The sequence below is a fragment of the Panthera leo genome, chromosome D1 (assembly GCF_018350215.1).
Source record: "Panthera leo isolate Ple1 chromosome D1, P.leo_Ple1_pat1.1, whole genome shotgun sequence".
Classification (NCBI taxonomy): Eukaryota; Metazoa; Chordata; class Mammalia; order Carnivora; family Felidae; genus Panthera; species Panthera leo.
Genome location: NC_056688.1, coordinates 19,688,846 through 19,715,530, shown reverse-complemented (window position 1 = coordinate 19,715,530; position 26,685 = coordinate 19,688,846). Strand labels below are relative to the sequence as shown.

Below are 26,685 nucleotides of genomic sequence, written 5' to 3'. Positions count from 1 at the left end.
TGTAGCTGAGTTCTAGTACAATTAGTTCTAAAATACAATTTTATTTAGTATTATTTGTATTGATATTCATAAGCGAAACTGTACTGTGGTTTTCTTATTTCTGTGCTATTTTGATTGGGTGTTGATTTCAGCAGGGGCAGACCTAGGTTTTAAGAGGCGTGAAGCTTGTACAATTTGGAAGGCACTCTAAGAAAAAGAATAGAAAACTATGAACATAAATTTTGCAGCAGGGTTTTGGAAGGAGCCTTTGTTAGTGAGGGATTCTGAAATTTAAGCCTTAGCTTCATTTTGTGTCTGTCTCCAGGTGTTGGTGTTATTCTTACTTTATAAAAATGTTGGAAGCATGTCTTCTTTCTTTTTGGGTGGGGCCAGAGGGAATAATATTTTTAGATCACAAAACGAAGCACCTGAATCACTTCTATCATCATTGTACAAAACACTTTTTATCTCTTATGCTCTGTTATGGTCCTGATATTTACAGAGCCTTTTAAAAAAACATAGTTCACTCATTTATTTACTCATTTATTTATTTACTGAATGTTAAAGACATTGCACCAGGGACCATGAACTTGGTGGTTAAGGAGAGCTGTGGTGGTGGCAGACAGGCTCACGCTATGACACGGTGGGACAGGGGGTACCTCACTGGAAGGTGGAGGGCATCATGGAGGTACATGTGATTGTACATAATTCCAGACCAGGGAAGGAGTTGGAGAAGGAAGGAGCATTCAAAGAAGGCTTCCCAGAGGGACCAGCATCTAAGTTCAATCACGGTGAAGAAATGCTTTCTTAATTCACTTCCTCCACTGAGCTCAAGGTCACGGTGGACTCTCATGACCTTTGAGTGATACTAAAAGTCCTTCCAGAAGGCTTGGTTGTTTAGCTTGTAGGAGGCCTAGGAAATGTCTACTAGGGCATGAGCTGGGTTCGGAGGCAGGTCAGACAGCAGGTCGCTCAATGTTATGGGTGTGCTGAGAACCCCGGGGACAAAGCCAGGGCAGAGGCAGAAACATGGAGTAGTCTGGGGGCAAAGGACGTGAAGGGCTGCTCCCAGGTCTGGAAGCAAGATATTTCCATCTCAGGCCTCCTTATTCCTCTACAGTTGTAAGGCCATAGGGCTGATACTTTGTTTTAGGCGAACATGGGATGGGAGTGGGGTATAATTTCACTGGGCCAGACTCCTCCTGGGGAGAGCGGGTTTCTTGGGACTGTCTGATTGAGGCCATGTAGGGTCCTTATTGAATACCTCTCTGTGTCTCCAGGGGTTTCTCCAGGATTCCTGCGGACCAAATGTTGGCTTTTCCTGGTTACTTTCCTGTCCTGGGATTCCTTCACACCCATGACTCCACACACAGAGGCAGTGCTCGCCGACTTGGTTGGAAGCTATCACGTGAAGCAGAGATTTTGAGTAAGGAACCCTTCAGTGCCCTTGGGTGAGACCGTTGCCTCACCTGCAGTATTACACACAGTTAGAGGATGATTTTAGGATTAGGTCAGAGCACACGTTCTAAAATACTGCGCGAAGAGCCCTTCTTCTTAGAGCTTAGAGTTTCTTAGTCGTAGAGCTTAGGGAAGTGAGGGTTCGGCAAAGTTCTGAAAGGGGCATCAAGCCCAGAGAGACACATTGGGCTCCACCAGTTGACCAAATGGCAGGAGCTTGGGTTTTACCTTTACCTAGGCTGCAGAACACGTAGGGAACGAACTCAAACACAGACGCGTGGAGGCGCAGGCAGTTGTCACCCGGCCTTGGACACAGCACGCTACGTGTATTTTAGCAGGCATTTGTGGTGACATTCCTCTAAGTTCTCGGTGTCCTTCGGGAAAGCAGAACCCACAGCGAAGGTAGTTTCCAGGAGATGACAGGGAACCAGATAACGATGAGGGGGTGGGCGGGCTGATGCCATGGCAGTGTTGGCCATCAGCCTGGCCAAATAAATATCCGGTGATTGTCTAGGAACTTCTCATTTTCAGTTTCCCCTGGGTTGGTTTTAGGAATCGATGCATCTGGCTTTGACCCTGATTACACATTATCGGTGTAATAATGATCCCACCAATAATCCCTGCTACCTTCCAACCATTTTAAGGTTACCAAACCCTTAGACATACATTACCCACGTGATTATGGTGGCACTGGGTGAGGTCACTTCCATATTCAATGACCACACTGTGGCTGCGCATTTGTCTGAGAAAGAAGTGACCGTATGCCAGGCACTGCACCAGGCCTGGGGATACACTGTGCGACTTAACCCTCTCACCAACACCACGAGAGAGGAATTTAATCATGGCCTGACGGTCGAGAAAGTAAAATTGCAGAGAGATTAAGGAAGCCAGATAAAGTCACACAGCTGTCCCAAGCAAGTGGCAGATCAGCGGTTGGGATGGAGGTCAGTCTTCTGACTCAAAGTCCTGTGTTCTTTCCACCTTCCTCTTTAAAAAAAAAAAGAGGAACTCTGTCTTACCTCCAATTGTTTCCAAATGGAAGCATATGTTTGGGTTGGTTGTTGAGTCTGAAATAAATAGCTTCTTTTAGACTGTTGAGACAGCCAAATGCTTTCAATATGCTCCCAAGGCCGGTGATTGGGTCTGAATAGAAGCCAGATGTCCTGGATTCCAGAGCTATTTCCTTGTTGTACGCTTCCCCTATCCCCCAAACCCCCATTAAATGGAGGAAGGGAAGGTGGGCCCAGACTGACGGATTTTTTTTTTTTTTTTTTGCTTTTCACATATTTCTCTTTGGAAGGAGGAGGTGAGGGAGAGCTGAGGTCACAGTTGGGCTGGAGCAGGCTGTGGGCTTGGGGTGGGATGTGGACGGGGAAGAAAAATAGCCAGGAAGAATGTGCAATCGCTTATCCCAGGCCTGTAGAACCCCTTTGCCGCCTGACCTTTCTGTATTCCTTCACAGTTGACAGCCCAGACTGGGATTCCCACTAGGAGGAAGTGCCCTGCAGTCAGTCGGCTGATTGCTAAAACAGAACCATCATAACACTTGTCAGCTCGGCTTCCTCCACGCACTTTGGCGGATTTTTTTTTTTTCTTTCCAGTTACTTGTTTTATTACTGTTTGTCAGACCGGGGAGCCTTTGAAGTTCTTTACAGATCTGACTTTTATCAGAGCACGTAGGAGTCGGGGGGTGGGAAGTGCGCTGGATGCAACCATCAAAATATTCTATTCGGCACCCAGCTCACTCACCCCCCCCTCCCCCCGCCCCGTCTTTGTCTGAAAAGGTTTTTGACATGGTGTTTCTATACGTGGCCTGCCTTCCAGATGAGAGAGTGACATCTATTGTCGTAATATAGGGAGGAAATTATGATTACTTAATGATAGGATGTCACAGCTTGTCACTGCTTTATTTTCCTTTTAAATACTTGCTGTCACAGCAACACACAGTTGGCCTTCCATCCTGGGGCTGGGTGGGACCTCGTGCGGTACAAGGTGACGTGAGGATGACTTCTTGGTAAAGCGGGAGAGTCGGAGTGAACCGGGAAGTGTTTGTGTGTGCCTGGCCCGGCCCCCCGTTCTTCCTACCTGGAGACGAAGCGGAGGCTTGTCCCTGGGTACCGGCCCTGGGAACACCACAGCCAGCTCAGTCACGTCTCGTGCATCCTTAGTCCCCCCAGATCCGAACGATCCTTTCTTGTCGGGTTCACTCCCAGCATCTGGAGGGCACTGTTTCTGGAAACAGGAAGCGAAAGGTGAAAGTGGGGGCCGGGTCTCAACCGGTTGCCCTCAGCTCGTGCATTCTCCGCCATGCCTCGACTTAGCTGCCTGATAGCAGCGATGACAACAGTCGTTTCAATCCGGTTGTGTGATCTACTGTGGATTCCCATTTTTGCTAGGACAACAAAACGCAGAATCCTCATTCCATCATGCAGTGTCTTCCTCAGTCTGGCCCAGACCAACCCAAATCTACTTCTTACCCATTTCCTATCCTTTGCCCCAGCCGTGTACCTTTCTTCGTTCCCTGAAAAATTAATTTTAATCCCGGAATGTTCCAAGCGTAGGAAAAAGCCGGAAAACCCGTCGAACTTGTGTGTCTCTCATATGTGGGTACATGTAAAAACATGTTTGAGCTTATTCCTTAAACATGTTGAGTGTAGAAAGTTGAAAAATACATAACAGGAAAATATTATTTACGAAAGCTTTTCGAGCACTCGAAGCCTGTGCTGTCTTCACCTGGCAAGCGTCTACTGTCCTTTATGACACAGTTGACAGATCACCCTGCTTCTCAAGTCCCTGACTTGCTTGCTGTGTAGAATCGTTGTTCCTCCTCCGTGACTTCCCGCCAGTCGTTCATCCAGGTCTCCACTGCGTGTTCAGACTCCCTGAATTATAGTTTCCCTTTGCACATGGGTCTCCTGCATTCACTGTGAGCCCCCGAAGGACGGCGACTCAGTTGCTTTCTTCTTTGTACACTCGGGCTATGAACTTGGAAGGTTAGTGAGACTGAAAGACCATTACGTGACACAGGAGCTTGATGTTAACTGTGGGCACAATAGAGAACAATTTAAAGCGGGGTCCCTAATGTTAATAGCAACGGCTGTCTTTTACCGTGGACAAGATGCTTTCAAGTTCACGAGCTCCACTTTGTTATAACTCTTTAGGATAAACAGTGCAGGCGTGATTTCCATTCAGCAGAAGAGGAAACTATGACTCAGAGAGGTTAGGTGACTTGTTTGTGGTCACACAGCATGTAGGTGATGGGGCTGCCTCTTGTACTAGGACTTCTTGAATTGGAGTAACTCCATGAATCAATCCCTCCCCCTCGCTCCTTTCCTTTCTATTGTCTTCCCTCTTTCCCTTCGTTTGGTCATGAGTTGTGTAACAAATAGTAATTGCATCGTCTCCACGCACAGTGTTAGTCTCTGGGGATAAAATCATAAGCAAAACCAGTCTTGGCCATGGCCCCTCCGGAGGGAACAGTCCTTTGGGGAACTTGAAGTCCTCCTAAACAATATCCAGCATGCAGGCTGGTGAATGTTTGGTAACTCCTTGCAAGGCTGTGTTAGGCTGGAAGGGTGATCGGGAGATTAAATGCTTCCTGGTGCTTTGACAGAGTTCTGAGCACTTTGAGATTTTTCTGAAGCTAATTGGGAGGTGGGGGATTTAATTCACTTTGTTTAGCTCTGAAGAGCTCTTCCCTCTATAGTGAATTGCTTAATGGTGGAGGCTTTGATGCTGGCAGGTACTTTTAGTGGAATATGACTTTTGTTGCCCTCTCTTACAACCTGCACGGTTGTGTGGGCTGAAACCAATTAGACCTAAATTAATTAGCAAGAAAATGATGGGCCCACTTGCTGAGCCATTCACAATACCATGTGAAGAAAGAGGAACAGTGTTTGAAGGATGCGGTGTGTTTCTGCTCAACCCTAATGATTGAAGTATTTCCAAATATGGAAATATCCAGCCATTTCTCCATCAAGTGGTACACTTCTTTTAACCCGTGAAAGTCCTTTATTCAAAGGCAAATTAGGAAACTAAAGAACTCCTATGGGTCCTAGGACCTTTGATGAGCTTTGGGATGAATTGAGAAGATATGTGGAGTCATTACATAATTAGACTTCCTAAGACCCAAAGCAGATGAGGAAATTGATGGCAGAGAAATGTACGAGGATTGATATCCCAAAGCACTCTGTGCTACAGGCAAGAAGGCTTTCTTCTGAAAGACCAGCTCTGTTCTTCCTGCTCTCAGTTTCTTTAGAGTCTCCTTTGCTGAAACTTCTTCCACTGCTTATTCCTTAAATGAGAGTAACCCTGGGGCTCTGATTTCAGCTAATATGCGGCCATCTCGTCTTCTCCTCTGATGGTAACCACCATATCTGCACTGACTACTTCCAAGGCTAGCTGCTATCCCGATGCCTTCTTGGGCATGCCCCCTGGATGCCATACTTCTTCTGCTGGATATCCCACTAGCACCTTAAACAATTAGTTCTCGAATCTAGCCTCCTCTTACTTTTGCAGAGCAGCCAACTGGTCACCCAAGCTACAAACCCGGGAGTCATTCCTGACTCCTTCCTTCTTCCCCCTTAGTTCCCCCATCCAGGATATTGGGGAGCTCTGTTCATTTTACACCTTACGTATAATTCTCGATTCTGTTTTGTGCACTCCTTTCCAACCCTCATTTGGCCCAAGCCCCTGCTTCTCTGCCCCCTGACTTATTTTTCTGAACACCCTCAAGGGCTCCCAGTCCCAAGCCATCCCTTAAATGTTAGTTTTTCCTAGGCGTTTGCTGCCAGGATCCTTCTCTTTGAACACAGACCTACGTGCGGGGGACTTTTTACTCGTTTCATTTTCATGCTGAAGCCACCTGAATATGTTTCTGGCTACAAAGCATCTCCTGAGCTCCAAGTCCGCACATCTAGGGCAGGCACCACCGCATGGGATTCCACCCTCAGTGTGTCCACGAGCAAGTTCATGATCTTCTCCCCTAAACCTGTTCCCCTCCTTTCAATAGTGTCCCTATCCATTCAGTCAAACAAACTGGCAATCTAAATGCCATCAGGGACTCCCAGCTCTCTCCCTCACTTCCGTTACACCCTTAGCCTTGTTTTCAAGGATAGTTGGATCCAAATTTTATTTTATTTTTATTTTATTTTATTTTATTTATTTTATTTTATTTTATTTATTTTATTTTATTTATTTTATTTTATTTTATTTTATTTTATTTATTTTTTGAAAGAGACAGGGAGAGCCCAAGTGGGGGAGGGGCAGAGAGGGAGAGAGAGAGAGTCCCAAGCAGTCTCCACGCTGTCAGCACAGAGCCGGATGCAGAGTTTAAACTCACAACACCATGAAAACGAACCATTTGACCAGAGCCAGAACCAAGAGTCAGAGGCTTAACCGACTGAGCCATCAGGTGCCCCAAGCTCCAAATGTCAAGACTCTCAAACGTGTCCACTTCTTATCATTCCCGTTGCCGCCATTTCAGGAACGGTGCCACCGTCTCTTCTCTGAATTACTGCAAAGCCCCTTTTATCATGATCTTGCATATTATTCTCTGATTCCCTACTCCACATCCTGCATAGCCAGATTGATCTTTTTTTTTTTAATCTTTACCTATTTTTGAGAGAGAGAGAGAGAGACAGAGACAGAGACACAGAGTGCAAGCGGGGAAGGAACAGAGAGAGAGAGAGCGAGCCACAATTCGAAGCAGGCTCCAGGCTCCGAGCTGGCAGCACAGAGCCCGATGCGGGGCTTGAACTCAGGAACCGCAAGATCATGACCTGAGCCGAGGTTCGGAAGCTTAACTGCCTGAGCCACCCAGGCACCCCAGGATCGATCATTTTTACGTGCTGAGTGGGTAACACCACTCCGAAACGTTAAAATGCTCATGGTTCTGCAGCCTTCAGGATGATGCCCAGTGCCTTACTTTGTCTTTGCTAGGCCTTTCACGATCTGGCCTTCTGATAGAATCTGGCCTCATGCCCTTCTGCTTCCCTATTGGAACTTCATGCTCTCTGGCTATATTACACTTAGTACTTTTCCAAATGTGCAGTGTTTCCACTTGACTCTGGTTATAAGAACTGTCAATGCCTATTTATCTTTCAGACCTTAGCTTAGATGGTCCTTCCTGTACACCAGGAAGCCTTCCCATGATTACGTGTAACGTGAATGCTGGCTTTGTCTGTCTTTCTCATTAAACTGGAACCTTCTTGAAGACTGGGACTATGCCTTGTTCATTGTTTTGCCTCGGGGCATAGGTTTGCTCTCTGTCTGCAGACAGAGAAGAAAGGTGATCCATTGCTAGTTGAAGATTTTGAATTTGAGTGATGTCCTGTGTGTTCTCCTCTTGGCCTCAACCTTTCTAGGGTGTTTTCCACACTGCTCCAGGATGCTCTTTCTGAAGTGCAAATCTGTCCGTGCTGCTTTCCCAGAATCCTTCAGCAGCGCCTTACTGCTACTGGACAGAATATGAGTTATGCTTTTTTGTCGTGGGCTCCCATTGTCTTTGCTACCCATGATGTATTAGCAGCACTTTTGGTAGAATTACAGTAATTTCCCCTCGATCTCAGATTCTAGAACTGCAGTGAGGTTGACTTTATCCTAGCCTTCAGGGTAGAGCATGTGACCCGGGCCGAAAGCAATCATAATGAATCATTCTCTTGTACATAGTGACTGGTTTGGGGATGGGCATATTAGTCAGTTAGGGACAATGAGAGTTCTGCTAGGAATTGTGGGAAAATGAGTCTTCCCAGGTCTTCCTGTCATGTGGAACCCAGGCCAAAACAATGGAGAGGATAGGCTAGCTATAGAGACAACCTGAGCCTGATTATTTCATCCTTGAGCCCAGTGGTAACTGAAGATGGCCTTTCCCTATGGTTTTAGCTTGCATAAGCCAATACATTTCCTCACTTGTTTAAGCCAGATGTTCCTTACACAAGTATTCATTGAGTTCTTGCCTTGTTCTGAGTGCTCTTGTTGACGTTAGGGATACAGCAGTGAACAAGGCAGGCAAGGGGGTATTGCAAGAGACCTCACTGACACCTCACAAAAGAATGCCACAATTTCCAGAATCTGGCTTACCCTTCCCTCTCCAGCTGAAGCTGCTAAATTCAGTCTTGACCCTCTGAACCAGAACTTCCATGTTCCTTAATCACAGTATCCCTCCATCTCTGGAATCAGAGACTTCACATGCTATTCGCTAACCACTCTTCCCTCTTCTTGGCACCTCCTTCCTCCTCCCTATCAAGATGTCTGATCTTGTTTTCCTTTTTTTAAGATGCTTTTTATTTTTGAGAGAGAGACAGAGAAGTGAGCAGGGGAGGGGCCGAGAGCGAGGGAGACAGAAGATCTCATGTGGGCTCTGTGCTGACAGCTGAGAGCCCGATGCGGGGCTCAGACTCACGAACCGTGAGACCGTGACCCGAGCGGAAGTTGGACGCTTAACCAACTGAGCTACCCAGGCGCCCCAAGATGTCTGATCTTTCACCTCCTTTTTAACCTCTTCATCACACACCTGTTGACCATCCGGGCTCTACATTTCCCCGCGAGACCGACCTAGGTGCTGAGCAGATCGTTCCAGTCGCTCCTCCAGTTGCCTCAACCCCCTTGCCGTGTTCGTCTCTCCCTGCCCTGCCCTCAAAACCACAGGGCGGTGTCAACCTGACCACCCACCATCTATGGATCCACATCTGCTTCGCAGAGCGTGACTCGGGGGTGGGGTGGGAGACACAGAATCATGGAGATCAGTGCCACTGTACGTTAATGCACTCCAGACTCTCCTACTCCAGTCTTCAGCATTGCCTGGGATCTTTGTTTGCTAGTCACCAGGTTTCTCTATTCCTTCCAGCTGCTATTTCGGTCTCTCGCTTGCGTACCCAAGACCTCCACAGGATCCTCTGACTCTAATCTTAACCCGTACGTTATTGAATAAATACATGTTGAGGGCTTGCTACATAGTAGGCTATTATATTGGAATCACACTGATGAATGGGGTGGACGGTGATTTCAAACGCAGCGAGCGTTTGGAAGGGGAAGCAGGTGGCAGGCAGGGTGCCGTGGCGGGGCGGGGGGAGATACAGAACCTGGAAACGTGGACTGTTGGGAGGGAGGTCGGAGGCGGCTTTCCTCCAGCAGGGACCCTTGGTGGCAAAGGGAACATTCAGCCAATGGGAGCAGCGTGTGTTGGGAGGCTCTGAGGTGAGAAATTGGCAAAGTCCAGTATGGTTTGGACCTTGAGCTCGAGCGGAACACGGCATGAGGTAAAACTCGGAGGGCCATCTTCTCATTCATTCACCGGTTACACTCTTCATTCAGATATCTTTGGAGAGCCATGTACCCGGCACGATTTTCTGTGCGAGCGATTTGAGATCTACGGTGGGTGCTGTGAGGGGCCTGTTCCGTTGAACCTCCTATTTCTGTGGGCTCTGTCCCACCTTTGCTTCCATTTACTGCCACTTGGTTTCTTTGCCGGGGGCTCTCTCTGGCTGCTGGAGTTATTCTTCTTACATCTAGGGTGGCCCACGCATGCTGGGAAATTAAAGCTCTCTTCCCCCAGCCCCCAGATTTCCTCAAGTAGGCGGATGGACACCCCGTCCCCTTGGCCCCTGGGTGGGAAATCTCTGGTGCGTCTATTTCCCGCAGACCGACAAAGGTTCCTGGTACAATTACACATCAGTTGCCCACGGCAGTAACTGACTTAAATCCTCACTCTTTACTGTCTTCCTTCTCCACTCCCTTCCCCGCATTTTTTTTTTTTTTTGGATTCCCTCCCATCTCATCTCCTTGCATTCCCGTCCCAGTCTCAGGGTCTGCTTTTGTGAAACCCAAATGAAGACAGTGGCGAATGAGCTGTACCAGATTCCTGCCTTCGCGGCCCGTACGTTCTGTAAAGGGTTGCGGACAAGGCAGACAGAGACACCGTATTTTCAGCTAGACTTTATGGGGCGCATCAAGTAAAATGGGGTAGTAGAAAGTGACTGGCATATCAGGGAGGCAGATGTGGGGAGGGCGGGCAGCATAGATGGAGAGGTCGGGGCAGACAGGGTGGGTGAGGCTCTCAGTGGTTTTCCACTTACTGCTGCTTTTTGCGTGGCCGTGCTGTACCATTTCTTTCCTCCTGGCCTCGCTGTGTTCTCTGGGCTCCAATGATACTCGTCTCCTATGGTTTTTCTTCCAGCCTTTCTGGTGATTACAACCCAAGTCCCTCGATGACCTTCTCTCCATCCGTCTAAAATCCTACATGTCAGATTTTTCCGGAGGCCTTTCCTGTTCCTCTTTTACTCTCCCTTTGATGGCTTCAGCCAACACCTCGTGGGGACGATTCTCAAATTTATATCTATTGTAGACCTCTTTCCTGAATTCCAAGTCCAGATGTCCGATGTTTATTGCGTATCTCTTCCTAGATGTTTCACAGACATCCTAAACTGAAAATGTCCAAACTCCACATAATCTCTTCTCTCCCCAGACTGGTCTTCGTCTGAAATTCCTTAAAGAGTTGTGTTGGGGAATGGCATCACCCAGGTGCAATTAGACAGCAGTCCTTTTTCTTTGTTGACTTTTGTCCCTACATCTCCAGTTGCATTACTGATCAATGTTCAGACATCATTCAGACCACTTCCTGGATTACTATGATACCTCTGAACAAACCTCTGCTCCCCCCCTGCCCCCCCCCCCAAGACGGTAGCCCCAGTAATAGTTCTAAAATTCAAATTTGTCGATGTCACTGCTATGCTTAAGAGTCATCATGGGCTCCCATCTACTTCAGATAAAGTTCATACTCCTTCATGTTAATGATCAAGATGCTGCAAGGTCTTGGTCTCATCTCCCTTTCCAGCATCATCTTTGTGGCTTTTCCCCTCACACTGTTTGGTGCCTCTGTGTCACTGCATATGTTGCCTCTCCCACGCTTCGGTGCCTGGTTTATTCTAGAGCATTCTGCAGGATTCAGCAAAAGCATTACGCCTTTTAGTAAAGATGTCTTGACCATCCTGAACAGGAAGAGATTTTTCCCCTCTGAGCTCCCTTCGCTCCCTCTGTACGGGATTATCTATATATCCATAGAGCATTTTCATGGTTGGCTCTTTGCCTTACCTCCAGGCTCCTTAAAAGCAGGTAGTGGCTTGTTTGTGTCTGTATCAGTGCCCAGTATGTGCAGATGTGCAGTTAACCTTTGTCAGATAGAGCTTACTCCATGTATAGGTCCAGGACAACATATGGGCTTGAATCTCTCCCCTAAATCATACTGTGAAAAATTCTGTTTCATATAGAGATGCAAATTGTTAAAAAAAAAAAAAAAAAAAAAAAGATCCCTCGCCCTCTTCCTTAAACCACCTGGACCTTTGCTCCCGATGATGGTGCTTCAAGAACAAAGATATCTTTACATTGACCGGTCCATTCCCTGCAGTTACCCTAGTTTATAACAGAGGGCGCTGTGGTTCAATCTTTGAATTCCTGTTATTTTTGTTCCATTTATGTGCTTATCGTCTTAGACAACAGGACGGAGAGGATGGGCTATTCAGTAATTCTTAGCTATGTTGTTTTTGAAACACGCTTTTGTTCTCCCTATCTCTATGCAAACCAATCCTCGGAGGCGGCCCGTGAAAAACAAATTGAAAAAAAAAGAAAGCAGATTTGATAAATTTCTGCTCAACTTCCTATTTTCATTTACTTTGGATCTATGTTGGCAAGGCCTCTCGCACATTGTTCCCTCTCATACAAAGCATTGCCCGTCTCCGCAGTCAGCCCTTTATTTAAGCATTTTCTTTGTTCAAAGTGCAGAAACAAGCACCTTACATCTATTATCTTATTGAATCGGCCCAAACAAACTTCGGGAGGCTTAGCACGTGGAAACATCTGGAGGCCGAGAGAAAACACGATAAATTTGGGGAACTGATAGCAGTTCTGTGTTGCTTTTAGCACAGAGATGGTGAGGGTGGAGGAGGGGTGTGGGGAAAGGTGGTGAAGTTCTAGGGAAGCAGAGGCTACATCTTATGGTCCTTGTACCACCATGTCCAGGGGACTGGGCTTGATTCCCAGAGTAATGGAGTATGAGTGGTGGCGACCTTACCAGATCCGTGCTTTACAAAGCTAGCTGTGGCTCCAGAGTAGACAGTGGACTGAAGGACCATAAGACTGAAGGGAGAGAGACCAGTTATGATAACCCAGTGTTCTAAGTACAGTTGACCCTTACACAACACACAAGTTTGAACTGCATGGGTCCACTTATGTGTGGATTAAAAAAAATAAATACATACAGTACAGTACTGTATTTTCTCTACCTTGTGTTTTTCTCAATAACGTTTTCTTTCCTCTAGCTTCCTTTATTGCAAGAACGCAATGTATAATACGTATCACCTACAAAATGTGTGTTGATTGACTGTTTATGTTATCGCTGAGGCTTCTGGTCAACGGCAGGCTATTAGTCGAGTTTTGGGGGAGGCAAAAGTTGTACACAGATTTTCAACTGGTCAGGCGGTTGGTGCCCCGAATCCCCATGTTGTTCAACAGTCAACTGTAAATCATGACGGTGGCCTGAACAGGTGTGGTGGGATTATTGAGGGAACAGACAGTAAGGAAGTAGGAATGCAGTATAGGAAGCCAAACAGCCCTCGATGCGAATCTCTCTGCCACGTATTAAAGTGACCTGGCACATTTTAGGCACCTTTGCCAAATCTATTTTCTCGTCTGTAAAATGGAGTAATAGTAGCCATCTCAGGGTTCTTGAGAAGATTATGAGATAATGCATGTTTTGGTAGCGAGAATACTGGCCCTCCAGTCCCAATCCCCAGGATTGGCAAAAGAGACTTTGTAGGTGTGATGAAAAAGTAAGAGCCCTCGGGTGGGGAGATTATCCTGGAGTATCCAAGTGACCTCAGTCTAATCACATACGTCCTTAAGAGTGGAGAGCCTTTCCTGGCTGTGGTCAGAAAAGGGTGTGAAATGGAGATAGGCCAGAGGGATGTCTTGTTGGTGGCTTTGAAGATGGACGAAGAAGGGGCCATGAGCCAAGGAATGTGAGTGGTTTCTAGAAGCTGAAAAGGCAAAGAAATGGATTCTCTGCTAAAGCTTCCAGAAAGGAATGCCAGTACTTTGATGGTACTCTGGTGAGATTGGTGTTGGATTTTTGACCTGTAGAACCGTAAGGTAAGTTGCGTGTGTCTTATTAAACCTTTAAATTTGCAGTAATTTGTCACAGCAGCAATAGAAAAATAATGCCTATGCAGAGAGCTCAGCCCAGTGCTGCCTATAGCAGGCACGGAAAATAGTCAATTAGTCGGACATGGTGACTGATTAGACATTGGGGAAGAATGGAGGATCAAGAAAGGTGCTTGGGAATCCATGCTGTTGCCATGGTTTAACGTGGGAAAAGCTGTTTTAGCAATATGAGTGATCTCTGAGTGGACATGTTCACTAGGTGGTTGGATATCGGGTCTGGACATTAGAAGAGAAGTCTGGGCTGTGGATTCACATTTGAGAATTAACATTGCAAAATGAATGAGATAGCTTCCCTTCATACCCAGTGGATAGTCGGGGGGACATTTATCCCTCTCCTGCCCTCTGATTCCTCAGATTGATTTCTAGGGCCTTCCATTCCGGATCGCCTAAGTCCATAGGGGGCATACCTATATCTTGGTCAGCCATTTTTGATTGAAACCAATGTCATAAATGTAGCCATTTGACCCAGGAAGAGTCTGAAGTTGGGTGTTACTCTCCCTGAAGGAACGAAAGCCATCCGAGGAGTTAGTTCGTATGTGAAAAGCAGCGCCAGGCCCCGGATTGTGGTGCCCCTAACTGAAGGTGGCTGATAGCCGGTGGTTGCTCTGACCGATTTTTAAGGTATTTGAACATCTCTGTGGTGTCATTATTTTCCCTACTGCCTTCTCTTATCACCTGTAGTCCCGAGAGCTAGTTCTGTGGTGCTGTTGCTTTGTCTTGGGTGTCAGAATACTTGTGTAACCCTCGCAAGTGATTCACTGTCAAGGATTTCCTGGCATACCTTCTCTAAGTCTAGCAACAACAGACTGACATATGAGACACTGACGCTTCCATACTGACATGATTTCACGACTCAGAACAGAAAAGCCCCTTGAGGGGCCTGGGTGGTTCAGTCGGTTGAGCATCTGACTCTTGATCGTGGCTCAGGTCATGATCTCGGGGTCCTGGGATCAAGCCCCGCGTGGGGCTCCAGGCTGGGTGTGGGTCCTGCTTAAGATTTTCTGTCTCCCTCTCCCTCTGCCCCTCCCCACCGCTCAAAATAAAAATGGGGCGCCTGGGTGACTCCGTCGGTGGAGTGTCCGACTTCCGCTCAGGTCACGATCTCAGGGTTTGTGAGTTTGAGCCCCACGTCGGGCTCTGTGCTGATGGCTCAGGGCCTGGAGCCTGCTTTGAATTCTGGGTTTCCCTCTCTCTCGGCCCTTCCCTCGCTCATGCTCTGTCTCTCTCTGAAAATAAATAAACGTTAAAAAAAATCTTAAAAAAAAAAGAATAGAAAAGTCCCTATTATTGTCAGGCTGTTACGTGTACAAGCAGACACCTGTATGTCTCAACCATGCCGTCATGGGCACGAGCCCTCCAGTTGTGCCATGGAAGTGTCTCCACTTCCCACGTCCTGCAGCAAAAGTGTCGGTCAGATGAGGCTCTTCACTAAGGCTTCGGGGGTTGTGTCCGTTCAAGGTCTGTCGCAAGAGGAGACGCCGTATCGTAATCCTAGCAGATACCGTTGGCCAGAAGTCTACACTTTGCCTCATCCTGCGCTGGGGGGCATCTTACATGGACGGTTTCTTATTCTGACCACGGTTTAGCAAGAAGGGTATTCATGAGGACTGTCTTTGTAACTTCATAACCAACGTTCCCCATCCCAGGTTTGCTTATTTATTTATTTTTAAATTCTAGACAGTATTTATGGAGTGCCATCTGTGCTAGGCCCTGTGCTAGTTGAGGAAGATGTGTTTGTTGCCCCTCAAAGAGCTTGTTTTCTTTTTTGGGGGGGAGGAAGAGAGAGAGAGCTGCACACATGAGGTGAGGAGGGGGGTAGTGAGGGAGGGAGGGAGGGAGGGAGAGAGATTCTTAAGCAGGCTCTACGCCCAGCCCAGAGCCTGACACAGGGCCCTGTCTTACAACCCTGAGATCAGGAAGTCAAGAGCTGGATGGACATTCAACTGACTGAGCTACCCAGGCGCCCCCAAGAGCTTCTTTTCTAATGGGACAAATAGATAAGTAACAGATACGTACTCTTTCCTGTGGTAAGTGTCACAACGGAAGGAGGCAGCTCCCTATGGGGACGTGGATGGAGAACCATAATGTCCTCTTCGTCTTCATCGTGGTATTTGCCTTTCCCTGGGGAGGCCTTGTTCTAGATTGATTGTGGTTCTTCCTCTGTGTGCGAGAGGTCTTTGGGAGACACACATATGGAAAGGCAGATACAGTCTCCGATTTCACTGTCTCCCACCTCATCGACCACTTAGTTTCCTACCCTGCATGTCAAAGGACAGCTGTCTTCCCCCATTCAGGACAGAAGGAACAGAGGGACAATACCAAACCCTGTAACAGTTAGTATCTATTACCTGGAGGCCAAGGGACAGGCCCACAACCCTGTCGTCTCCCAGACACGGATTCGAGCCAGGAGTTGATCTCCGTTGGCCCCTTGGGAACAGGTCCTCCAGAGTCTCTGAACTGGACCTTTTAGGGTAGATTTATCAGACCCCTTGCCTTGCCATTCAAGGCCCCAGCCCTTTCAAGATGCTGTTCATGAGAAAAAAGTGGGACTTCTGTTTCCACCTGGATATCCCATTCTCTGAAACCTTGGCCTTGGTTCCTATTCACAGCTACACTTTGCTTGATTTCCCTTGTGTGTTAAAGTCTTCTTCTTTGATGTCCTGTGCCCCACCTGTCCTTTTACCCACTCACTGACTTTGCCTTAAGTCTCTCAGACTGGATTTGACTGACACCTGCAGTGTGACTGTCAATAATTAGCAAAAACCTGATTTTGATCTCTTTTTTGCTCGCCCCACAGGCTCTGGCTACTTTTGCCAAATTCTTCTTCCCAAATATCACCTTAATTCAAGAACCTTCAAAGGTTACTCATTGCCACAGCAAATATTTTATTTTATTTATTTATTAAAAAAAAATTTTTTTTAATGTTTATTTTTGAGAGAGACAGAGGCAGAGCGTGAGCAGGGGAGGAGCAGAGAAAAAGGGAGACAGAATCTGGAACAGGCTCCAGGCTCCGAGCTATCAGCACAGAGCCCGACGTGGGGCTCGAACTCACAAACTGAGAGATCACGACCTGAGCCGAAGCTGGACGCTTAACCGACCGAGCCACCCTGGCGCCCATACCGCAGCAAATATTTTAAATCCTTGATCCTGCCTTCTGAAGCCAGCCTGTATTTTGGCCCCATATCCCTCTACTGCACAGTACTCCAGCCGATGCGGACCCCTTCCTGGCCTCGGCCCATTCCAGCTTCTGTGTCAGTTACTTCATGCCCCAAATATGCTTCATTCATTGTTTTCCTTCTGAAAATTCCCACATCTGCCTGGCTAACTCTTCAGACTCAGTCAAGGCCTCTCACTACGGGGGTGCGGTCATTAATTGCCTTTTCACAGGCTGAAGTAATGACCTCTGTTCTTCTTTTTTTTTTTTTAAATATGTATTTTAAGTTTATTTATTTTGAGAGAGACAGGGACAGCGCAAGTTGGGGAGCGGCAGAGAAAGAGGGAGAGAGAGAAAAAGGTAAAGCGACATGGGATTAGACTCATTTGGTGCATAACTCAGAGGTTGTTGGGTTGCTTTTTTAAGATGCTGCGCGTAGCTTTTCCGGAAGGTGGTTCCAAAAAGAAGTTGTTGTCCTGCATGCCAGCCTCCCGGAAAGATAGGGTTGCCCTCAGAAGGGAGGCGGGCATTGTCCTTCCGGCCCAGCCAGCCGCTGGAGGTCACTGTTGTACCACAGATGTGTGCGCAAGGCGCGGCGAGGCCCTTTCCAAGTTGGCGTCTGGGAAACGGTGAATCCGACATCCCCGGGGCAGGTCGGAAACTCCCTGGTGAAGGCATCTTGCTGTCCTGATCGAGGCCTGGCCTGCTGACCTGAAAAATGGGGCCGGGGAAGAGCTGTGTCTGAGGCAAGAGGGACAGAGGCTGGTGCAGGGGGGGGGCTTCTGCAGTAATCAGATACGGGGAATTTCGCGTGGTCTGGAGTGCATTATCCTCCGTCTGGTGTGGGAGGGGCTGGATGCCCCTTTGGGTCAAGGCGACTTTTCTCCTGCTGCTTTTCTGGTTTGAATCTGGTTGAGGTTAGGGAAGGTTATTATTGTTCTACGGGTCCGTAGAGGCCAGGGGACGCTAAATGAGTTGGGGGGGGGTCTCAGACTCCACCCTAGGGGAGTCTGGGGATTGGAGGAGACCTTCCTTACCCTTCTGGGCTGTAACACCAGAGCCGCCAGGTAGAGGAGGGGAATGGAAACTGAGGCCTACTACTTAGACACGCTCCACCAACGGACCTCAGTTGTGGTGTCCAGGAGAACAGCAGAGAAAGGAAAGAATGGGTATTTCTGGTGAGAAACTCTGGGCCAGGTCTTTGTATATATTTTCTCACTTAATTCTCATAATGAATGTGTTTCGTGGGTATTATTTTGCCCATTGATTACTTGACGGGATCGAGGTTTAGGGCAAACATGTGAACCCATATTTCTTTTTTTTTTTTTTTAAGTTTTTAAAAATTTATTTATTTTGAGAGAGAGAGAGAGAGAGAGAGAGAGAGAGAAAGCATGCGTGCACATGCATGAGAGGGGTCAGGGCAGAAAGAGGGAGAGACAGAATCCCAAGCAGGCTCCATGCTGCCAGTGCAGAGCCAGAAGCAGGGCTCGAACTCATGAACCATGAGATCATGACCTGAGCCAAGACCAAGAGTCTGACACTTAACCGACTGAGCCACCCAGCACCCCAAACCCATGTTTCTTGGTCTATAAAAGGCGGAGATGATAAAGCGATTACTTGTGGGCACCTTGTGAGGATTAATCCAAGCTTGAAAACTTTGGGTCATGCGGGGGAACAGGGTCTCTGGCAGTAACTTTTGACAATAACTCCCTTCCGCATTGGTTGAGAGTAACTTCTGCTAGGAGTTGAGTATCTTCCTGATAAGTCATCGTTTGTTTATAACTTTACCCAGGCACTTCTACACATATTAACTAATTTGACCCTTATAATATCCCCATTTTTGTGGATGAAGAATCTGCAACCTGAGATCTGAAGGCTTTGATTTGCCTAAGATCACATAGTGATAGCTATGGGATTCAAACTCAGATCTTTTTATGCCGAATGGAGTACTCTTTCTACCACACTGTTATTATACTCCTGGGTACACTTTGATGATGGGAAAATATTATACCATAGCCTAGTTGGCCACAGATGTCCCTTACAGGTCGTGGGGCACAACCCTTTGTTTTTAGAGATGATGGAATTTCAACCTGGAAAGATCAAGTGCCTTGCCCCAGTTCATATAGCTCTGGGGTGAAAAATGTTATCTTCCTAAGTTTGGGTTCCCAGGTTTAGGCACTAAAAATACAGGATTTCTAGTGTCGATGAGATGGGTATACTAGTCCTTAAAAATTATTCATGACTTATCTGAAATTCAGATTTAACTGGACGTCCTGTATTTTATCTGGCAACCTTATCCTGAGTCCAAAGAGGGAAAGCTAAGCTTGCTTTGAATTTTGGAAACGAAAATATTCTGCAAAGAGCACCCGAGTACCCTAAGAAAGTAGAAAGACTCTCTATGGTTATGTTCTGGCCTTGCCAACCACAACCACTGTGAGCTGAGCTTGCCCATATCACATCATCTGATGGGTTCATTTTTAAGGATATCTATGGAAAAGAAAAAAAAAACAATTACAAATCAGTTTGAAAATATAAAGGGCTTCAGGACAATTATAAAAGAAACCAGCCCCGTTAATCATACCAACTACTCAAGGGAAACCAAATCATGGAAAGAAATCCCCAAGGGGCATTGAGTGGCATACCCTTCCTAGGCACACCTGTAATCAAGATTCAAAAGGAAGACTGCTAGTTCCCTTTGGAAACTATTCTGTAATGAAATCAACCCTTTTTTGTACTTCCAGGCTAATTACTGGATTCATTCTTCTTACTCAGTTTATTTCTAGGTATTTGGATATTTTTCATTGATGCTCTTTGTTACTTTACCAAAACACACAACAATAAATCGTCATAATGATTTGACCTGACCAGGTGTGGGTGCCGATTTTAGAACTGATAGTAAGGATATAAATATTAAGGGAGCGTCATGCTTCTTAAATATTTTTATATTTAACTGGAAAGAGACTGTGTGTATCAGCATAGGGCTTGTAATGCTAAAGCTCTGTGTCTATATGGTGATCTTCCCCTTTTCTGGACAGAAAAAATTGTCGGTTCTTTTTTGTGGTTTTGTTTTAAAGTTTGTTTAGTTATATCGAGAGAGAGCGAAAGAGTGCATGCGCAAGTAGGGGAGGGGCAGAGAGAGACGGAGAGAGAAAATCCCAAGCAGGCTCTGAGCTATCAGCATGGAACCCAGTGGGGGGCTCGATCCCGGGGACAGTGAGATCATGATCTGAGCCGAAACCAAGTGTCAGATGCTTAAGCAACTGAGCCACAGAGGCACCCCAAATTTGCTGGTTCTACGGTTACATGGTGATAGGGGAAACATCCACGTGTTGTTGTGCAGCCTAACACTGTGTAAACATTGGCAATTTGAACTTTTTGCTTCCACATCAGAGCGGTGTCTTTTACCTCTCACCACCTTTCCCATTCATCCGCCATTTGTATTTCCTTCTCATCACTCATTATTTCAATGAATATTTTGTGTGCACCAACTGTGAAGCATACGCTGTGGTAGGAGCTGGGGAAACGTGGGTGAAAGCCACAACCCTGTTCTCAACATGCTCACTGGCTATCAGAGGAAGAAGGCCTGTAAACAATGAAGCTGAGCAGAGTAAATCTGAAAACAAAGAGGAGAGGGCAGTTCATTCTTCCCTTGGTGGTGGGGGGTGGGGGTGGTGGGTAGGACAGGAGCAGAAACGTCAGAGAAGAACATCTACAAGGCGTGGGCGTTTGGAAGGACCTAATATGTTCAGTGAATGACAAGAAGTTTACAATGGCGGGGAGGAGAAGAAGGCTGAGTAGACAGTGGGGGTCCATGTCAGAAAGATCTTTGTTCAGGAAACGAAGGGGTTTGGATTTAATGGGAAGTCATTGGACACCTTTAGCAGGAGAGTGACAGCAGCTTGGTTTTAAAGGAAAAGACCTGTGAGAGACAAGTCTAGGATAAACGGGAGTGGGGAGAGATCAACAGAGAGGCCAGTTAGGATGTCACTGCATCCAAAGGGGTGATTTGGAACTGGTGAAGAGCTTGGGCTAGAAGACCTGGTAAGGAGGAGAATAGACTCTCTTTGATTGTAATCCTTTTTTTTTTTTTTTTGACTCTTCTTATCTTCAAGTCCTGCAAAACTCAAAGCAGTAGTTGAAGTGGATGATGCTAAGTATGCTCCAATTAGAGGAAGTGTTGCCAGACTTGGGAAGGGTCCACAGAGAGCTCACAAGGAATGTTATTATGAGGATATTTCTGGAAATGTTGGTCCAGGCCCAGCTTTTCAATTATTTTTGTATTAATGGCTTGAAGATAGAAACCTTGGTCAAGGTTGTAGATGCTAGAGAGTTGAAAGTTGATAGTTAATACACTGAATGAAAAGAATTGAATTCCAAACAGATAACTAAAATATCCAGAGATCAGCTAAAATCTAAAAAGATGAAATGTAATAGGGGTAAATGTGAGGTGCTGAAGTTGGATCAAAGAAATTAATGCATAATTACAGAATGGAGAAAATCTTCATTTAAAAATATTTTTTTTAGTGTTTATTTTTGAGAGAGAGAGAGAGAGACAGAGACAGAGAATGAGCAGGGGAGGGGCAGAGAGAGAGAGAGCGGGGGAGACACAGTATCTGAAGCAGGCTCCAGTCTCTGAGCTGTCAGCACAAAGCTGACGCGGGGCTCGAACCCACGAACTGTGAGATCATGACCTGAGCTGAAGTCGGGCGCTTAACCGACTGAGCCACCCAGGCACCCCGAAAATCTTCGTTTATGAAGATGTGGAATTAAAAAAAAATTTTTTAATGTTTATTTATTTTTGGAGGAGAGAAAGACAGAGTGTGAGTTGGGGGAGAGGGGCAGAGAGAGAGGGAGATACAGAATCTGAAGCAGGCTCCAGGCTCTGAGCTGTCAGCACAGAGCCCGACGCGGGACTCGAACCCACAAACCGCGAGATCATGACCTGAGCCGAAGTCAGCTGCTCAACCAACTGAGCCACCCAGGCTCCCCAATAAAGATGTAGAATTTTAAATGACGACTCATTGATATGATGTCCCTCCTTTCAAAATTAATGGTTTCTTATGCTATTGCAAAAGGTGTATGGTGTTATGGTAGGAGCTACTGTAAAAAAAATAGATCCCTAAATCTCAGTGGTATAATATAATTGAAATTCAATTCTTGCTCAGTTAACTAACTGTCCAAATCAGATATTCTGTGTCCTGTGTTACTTCCCTCCATATGGAGACCCACATCCTGGGGTCCTTCCATCTGGTGAACTCAGCAACTCTCTAAGCTTTGGCCTCAATGTCATTTGCATCTAGCTTGAAGAAGAGGAAAGAGAGTAGAGAGGGGACCTCTGAATCATAAAAACCTTGGCCCAGAGGCATCATAGGTCATTTCCCCTCATATTTCATTAGCAGGGGAGACCAGCAAATACAGTTCCTGGATGGGCAGCTGTTTCGAGTGACAAATCTATGGTATGGAAGTAGGAAGACACTCGTGCCATCCAGAATGGAGATATTTTTAGCTTTGGCCAGTTTCCAATTCTTGCATTAGTGTCCATTGAGAATGTCCTGTTTTAGGAAGGAAATTGGCAAAATGAAATATTTGGAGGCAACTGAATAGAAGACACAAAGATCTGTGAATGTTTCTTGTAGGAAAGAGAAGACCCAGGAGGAACTCCATGGCTATCTCCAGCTATTGGAAATTTTCTGAAATGTTACTGTTCCCCTACGTTCTGTGTTTATGCTTCTCCTTTCTGTACCTGGTTCTGTTCTGTAACTGGATGATCGATATAGTCTTAAGCTCATATTATTCGTTGAGATGCTGGGCTTATTTCTCCAACTCGATCTTTCCTCTGAGTTGACTTGTATCCAATTACTAACCATTCGTCTTAACTGGCGTTTTAAAGTGACATCAACAAATCTGCATCTTCACCTCACCCTGACACCTCCAACTTGGTGGACCAGCAATTGGCTGACCAACAGTCATTCAGTTACTCAAGTTAGAAGCCAAAGAATCATCGTGGAAGTGCCATCTCTCTTTTACCGTTTTCATCAAATTAATTTTCCAGGGGCATCTGGGTAGCTCAGTCAGTTAAGTGTTTGACTCTTGATTTTGGGTCAAGGCATGATCTCATGGTCGTGAGATCAAGCCCGGTATCGGGCTCCGTGCTGGGCATAGAGCCTTCTGAAGATTCTCCCTGTCTTTCTGCCCCTCCCCCACTTACGCTCTCTCTGTAAAAAAGAAAAAAAAAAGTAGTTTTCTGGGCGTGTCAGTTTGATTTCATAAATATTTCTGAACTGTATCCACATTAGCACAGAGTCAATTCAGGTTTTCATCATTTTTCACCTGGATAACTGAAATAACTTCTTAAATGGTTTTGCCTCTTCTACCCTATACCGCTACGAGAATGATCTAACAAAGAGGTAAATCTGATGTTATTATTCTCTTTTTTAAACCATATCACAGCCTCTAGGTATGACATACAGGTAAGTCTCTATCAGGTTCTTGCCTATGCCTAACCCCATTGTATGCCACTCCTTCCTTATAGCATTCTACTTGTAGTTCCTTGAATATACCATACTATTTCCCATTTCTGTTTCACTTTTCCTGAAAATTTTCCCTTTAGAAAATTACTTCCTTGGCTAACTCTTATTTGTCTTTACAAATTCCCTTAAGACTTTCTTTAACTTCCCAAATCGGGATCAAGCGCCCCTTTCTATGCATCCGAACACGGAGTATACTGGTACATATCTGCCTCCCCATTACAGTGTAATTATCTCTAGAGCAAGGACCCTGCCTCATTCATTCATTCATTCATTCACTCATTCATTGATTCATTATCTAGTACCCATCACAATGCCTGGCACACATTCAAAAATGTCTGGTGACTTGAATTGTCATGCGCAAGAGAGAACAGATTTATTTGGTCTCTGTTATCTCAAAATTCAAAACCGCAAAGCTACATGATAGCAGATTTTGGCTTCTATGAGGTGGTAAAGCATAAAATTGGTAGGTGGCTTTGGAAAATAGTATATTTCTTCTTGTGGTGTTCGAGTAGAGGCTGGAAGGCTCACTCGATAAGGAATCATGGTAGGGATTGAAGCAGCCAATGGAGGTTGGTAACATGCCGGTACACTGTAACATTTTATAATTTTGATTCACGTTTGATTTTTTCTATAAAACACATGTATTTTAATTATCTGAAGTGTGTTATGGAATGTAATCCGTGGTTTGGGAAAATGCTTTAAAGAAGAAACCAGTGCAGAGATCTGTAGAAACCCGTAGAAAACCTGTAGATCTGTAGGAGACCTGGTCTAAATAATATATATTTTAATGAGCTTTGGAAAAATAGAATTTTTTTTTTGAGTCAGACTCCTCCAGCTCACTTTTCTTATGTTCATGCATATTATAATAGCCGGGCCAAAAAGGGGGCTAAGACCTATAATTGATATGCTTTAATGAGCAATGTTTATTTTGTTATGTTACCTTCTGTACCCCAAATATCTATATATTTAGTTACTCATAAAGGATTCAACAGAGAAAATGACTAATTGCTCAAGAGTCCACGAATACATTCAAGGCTCTGAACTCTCGCACCGATTTGATTTAGAATAATCGGACCCTTAATACTGTGACCTCGAATTGCAAGTCATTTGGTCTAGCTTTTCTGGACGGCGACATTTAGAAAGGAAACAGCATTAGGCAAATAAAGTAAACATTTTCTTTTTCCAGGAAAGAGCTTTCTTTTATCTCCTGGGCCACCTATGCCTTCGGAAGCTGAAACTCCAGGAGAAATGTCGCTTTTCATTATCTGGCCTCTAAGCCTGCCAGTAAATTTTATTTTCCTAATGTTCAGGACGTTTATTTTTCTATCAGTCTTTGAGGAAGATGAACCCATTCTTCTCACAGTATGGATGAACATGCGCTTTTATACTTTCCTTGCATGAAAACAATGTTTGGTTTTTTTTGTTTCGGGTTTTCGTTTTGAACACATGCAAGCTCTTTGAGGGGAGGCATATTGCCATTATTTAAGAAAGAGCTGGGTGTGGTGGGACGAGCACTCGATCTGGAGTTAGGACCCCAGTTTTAACTCCGGCTGGCTGTTATCTGGGAGCTCTGCTCCCACACACAGAATGACGTCATTGGACCAAACGGCCTTTAAGCTCCCAGCTGCTCTAACATTCTGTGTTCTGAGATTTCCCATGGCACCTCCCTGATGCTTACTCACTGGGTCTGACCAACTTAAGTGAAGAAAATGACGTAAAGCTGGTGTTCAAACCCAAGGTCCTCAATTACATTTTTCACAGAATACACTCCTCAAGAAAGAATGACGCCATTGACCGTGGATTCCCTTTCATGGACACCCCCTGCCTGCGTACTGGGATGGTTTATCAGTGATTATTAAAGGTAGGCATGGGATTCTGTTTATAACAATTACTTCCAAATTTGCCTCTCTTTCACTGGTAGCTTCCCACTCCAGTTTATCCTACAAACTGCTACAAACTTAATTTTCCTACTAATTTCCTTTCATTTACCTGCTCAAAAATGCATGTGAGCTCTTGATTGTTTATGGGAAAAAAACCCGCCATATTCCTAAGTATGTAGTTCAAGGCTCCATACTATGGCCCCAGTCTGTCTTTCCAAATTTATCACTGAACATACTCTAGGCTTTAAACCTCTGTTCCAAGCAGAACTGAAAACTTTATTGTCGTTTCAGGGTGGGGAGATGGGAGGCCTTCCTACCTGCATGCCTTTGTTGTGGAAGGCAGTCTCCCTGCTCAGACATCCCCATTCTTACTGTTTAGAAATCAATGGAAATTTCTTTAGAAATGTAATTTAAATATTTCAATTAAAATTCAATATAAAATTTAAACAGAAATACTTCCCATTTTTTTTTACAGTCCGTTCAAATCCATTCCACTCTCTTGTTGCTGATCCCCAAAGCCCGCCATGATCGTGCTCAGTTACTATGTAGGGTCACCATCAACGTTTAGCCCTCAGCGTATTTTGGATAATTATACGTTTTGCATTTTAGCAGGAACTGCCTACCAGTGCTAAGGTGTGTGTTTCTTGTTTTCTCACTGGATTAAAATCTCCTTGAAAGCAAGAGTAGAGTCTTAACCCATATTTGGATCCTCTGTGCTTACTAGTCTGTATTCCCATATTATCTCATTCAAATCACCAGTAAGGTATTGATTATATGACTTAGTGGCTATTTACATTTCTGTCTTCGTAGGTAAGCTACGATTTTTTCTATTGCAAGAGCAACACCACCTGTGTTTTCTCCCTAGTGGTGAGCCCCAGTGCCTGGCACATGGTAGATGTTCAATAAATGTTTGTTGAAAGAATGAGTGCAGTCAGATTTGACTTTGCCAGAAAGAGCTGACTTTGTAAGAAGTTGATAAACTGAGCTGCTTTATGATCAGTCTAAAACGTAGAAGGTGATTGCCTCTGAAAATGGGATGCATCTTTTCTTTGTTTCTTGGCATTTTTCCTATTAGGAGTAGAACTTGAGCAGAGTAAATAGGACTCAATCTCGAATTCACAAATGACACCAAGCCTGAAATGATGCTGAGGTTGGAAGCGATTTAGTTCACTTGAATTTTATTTGGGGGATAATGTTTTCCTTCTGGGAAGAGAAATGCTAATGAAAAAATCGCCTCCCGACTACAACGCAGAAGTAATAGGAATCTGGCCAGAAATATGATCTTATGAAAATTCTCCAAGCAAAGCATCTTATACTCATGTCTGTGCCTTTGGATTGACATTCTGATGTTTGCCTTTCTCTGGTTTCCAGAGCTCAGGGTGGAGAGAGGCGCCAGGGTAACAAGCCAAATAGGTCTATTATGGGATGTCATGCTCACTGGGCATGAGTGCTGTCTCCTAGGACATTTATA

At 45.4% G+C, this 26,685-nt stretch overlaps 1 long non-coding RNA gene across 1 annotated transcript in view; it reads left to right on the top strand.

Moving 5' to 3' along the window:
* Positions 1-25,441, top strand: part of LOC122200874 — a 44,417-nt gene extending 18,976 nt beyond the window's left edge. The window contains exons 4-5 of the long non-coding RNA XR_006193960.1: positions 1,260-1,405; positions 25,096-25,441. This is a non-coding gene — a long non-coding RNA (uncharacterized LOC122200874). The remainder of the gene's footprint in view (positions 1-1,259; positions 1,406-25,095) is intronic.
* The last annotated feature ends 1,244 nt before the right edge of the window (positions 25,442-26,685 follow it).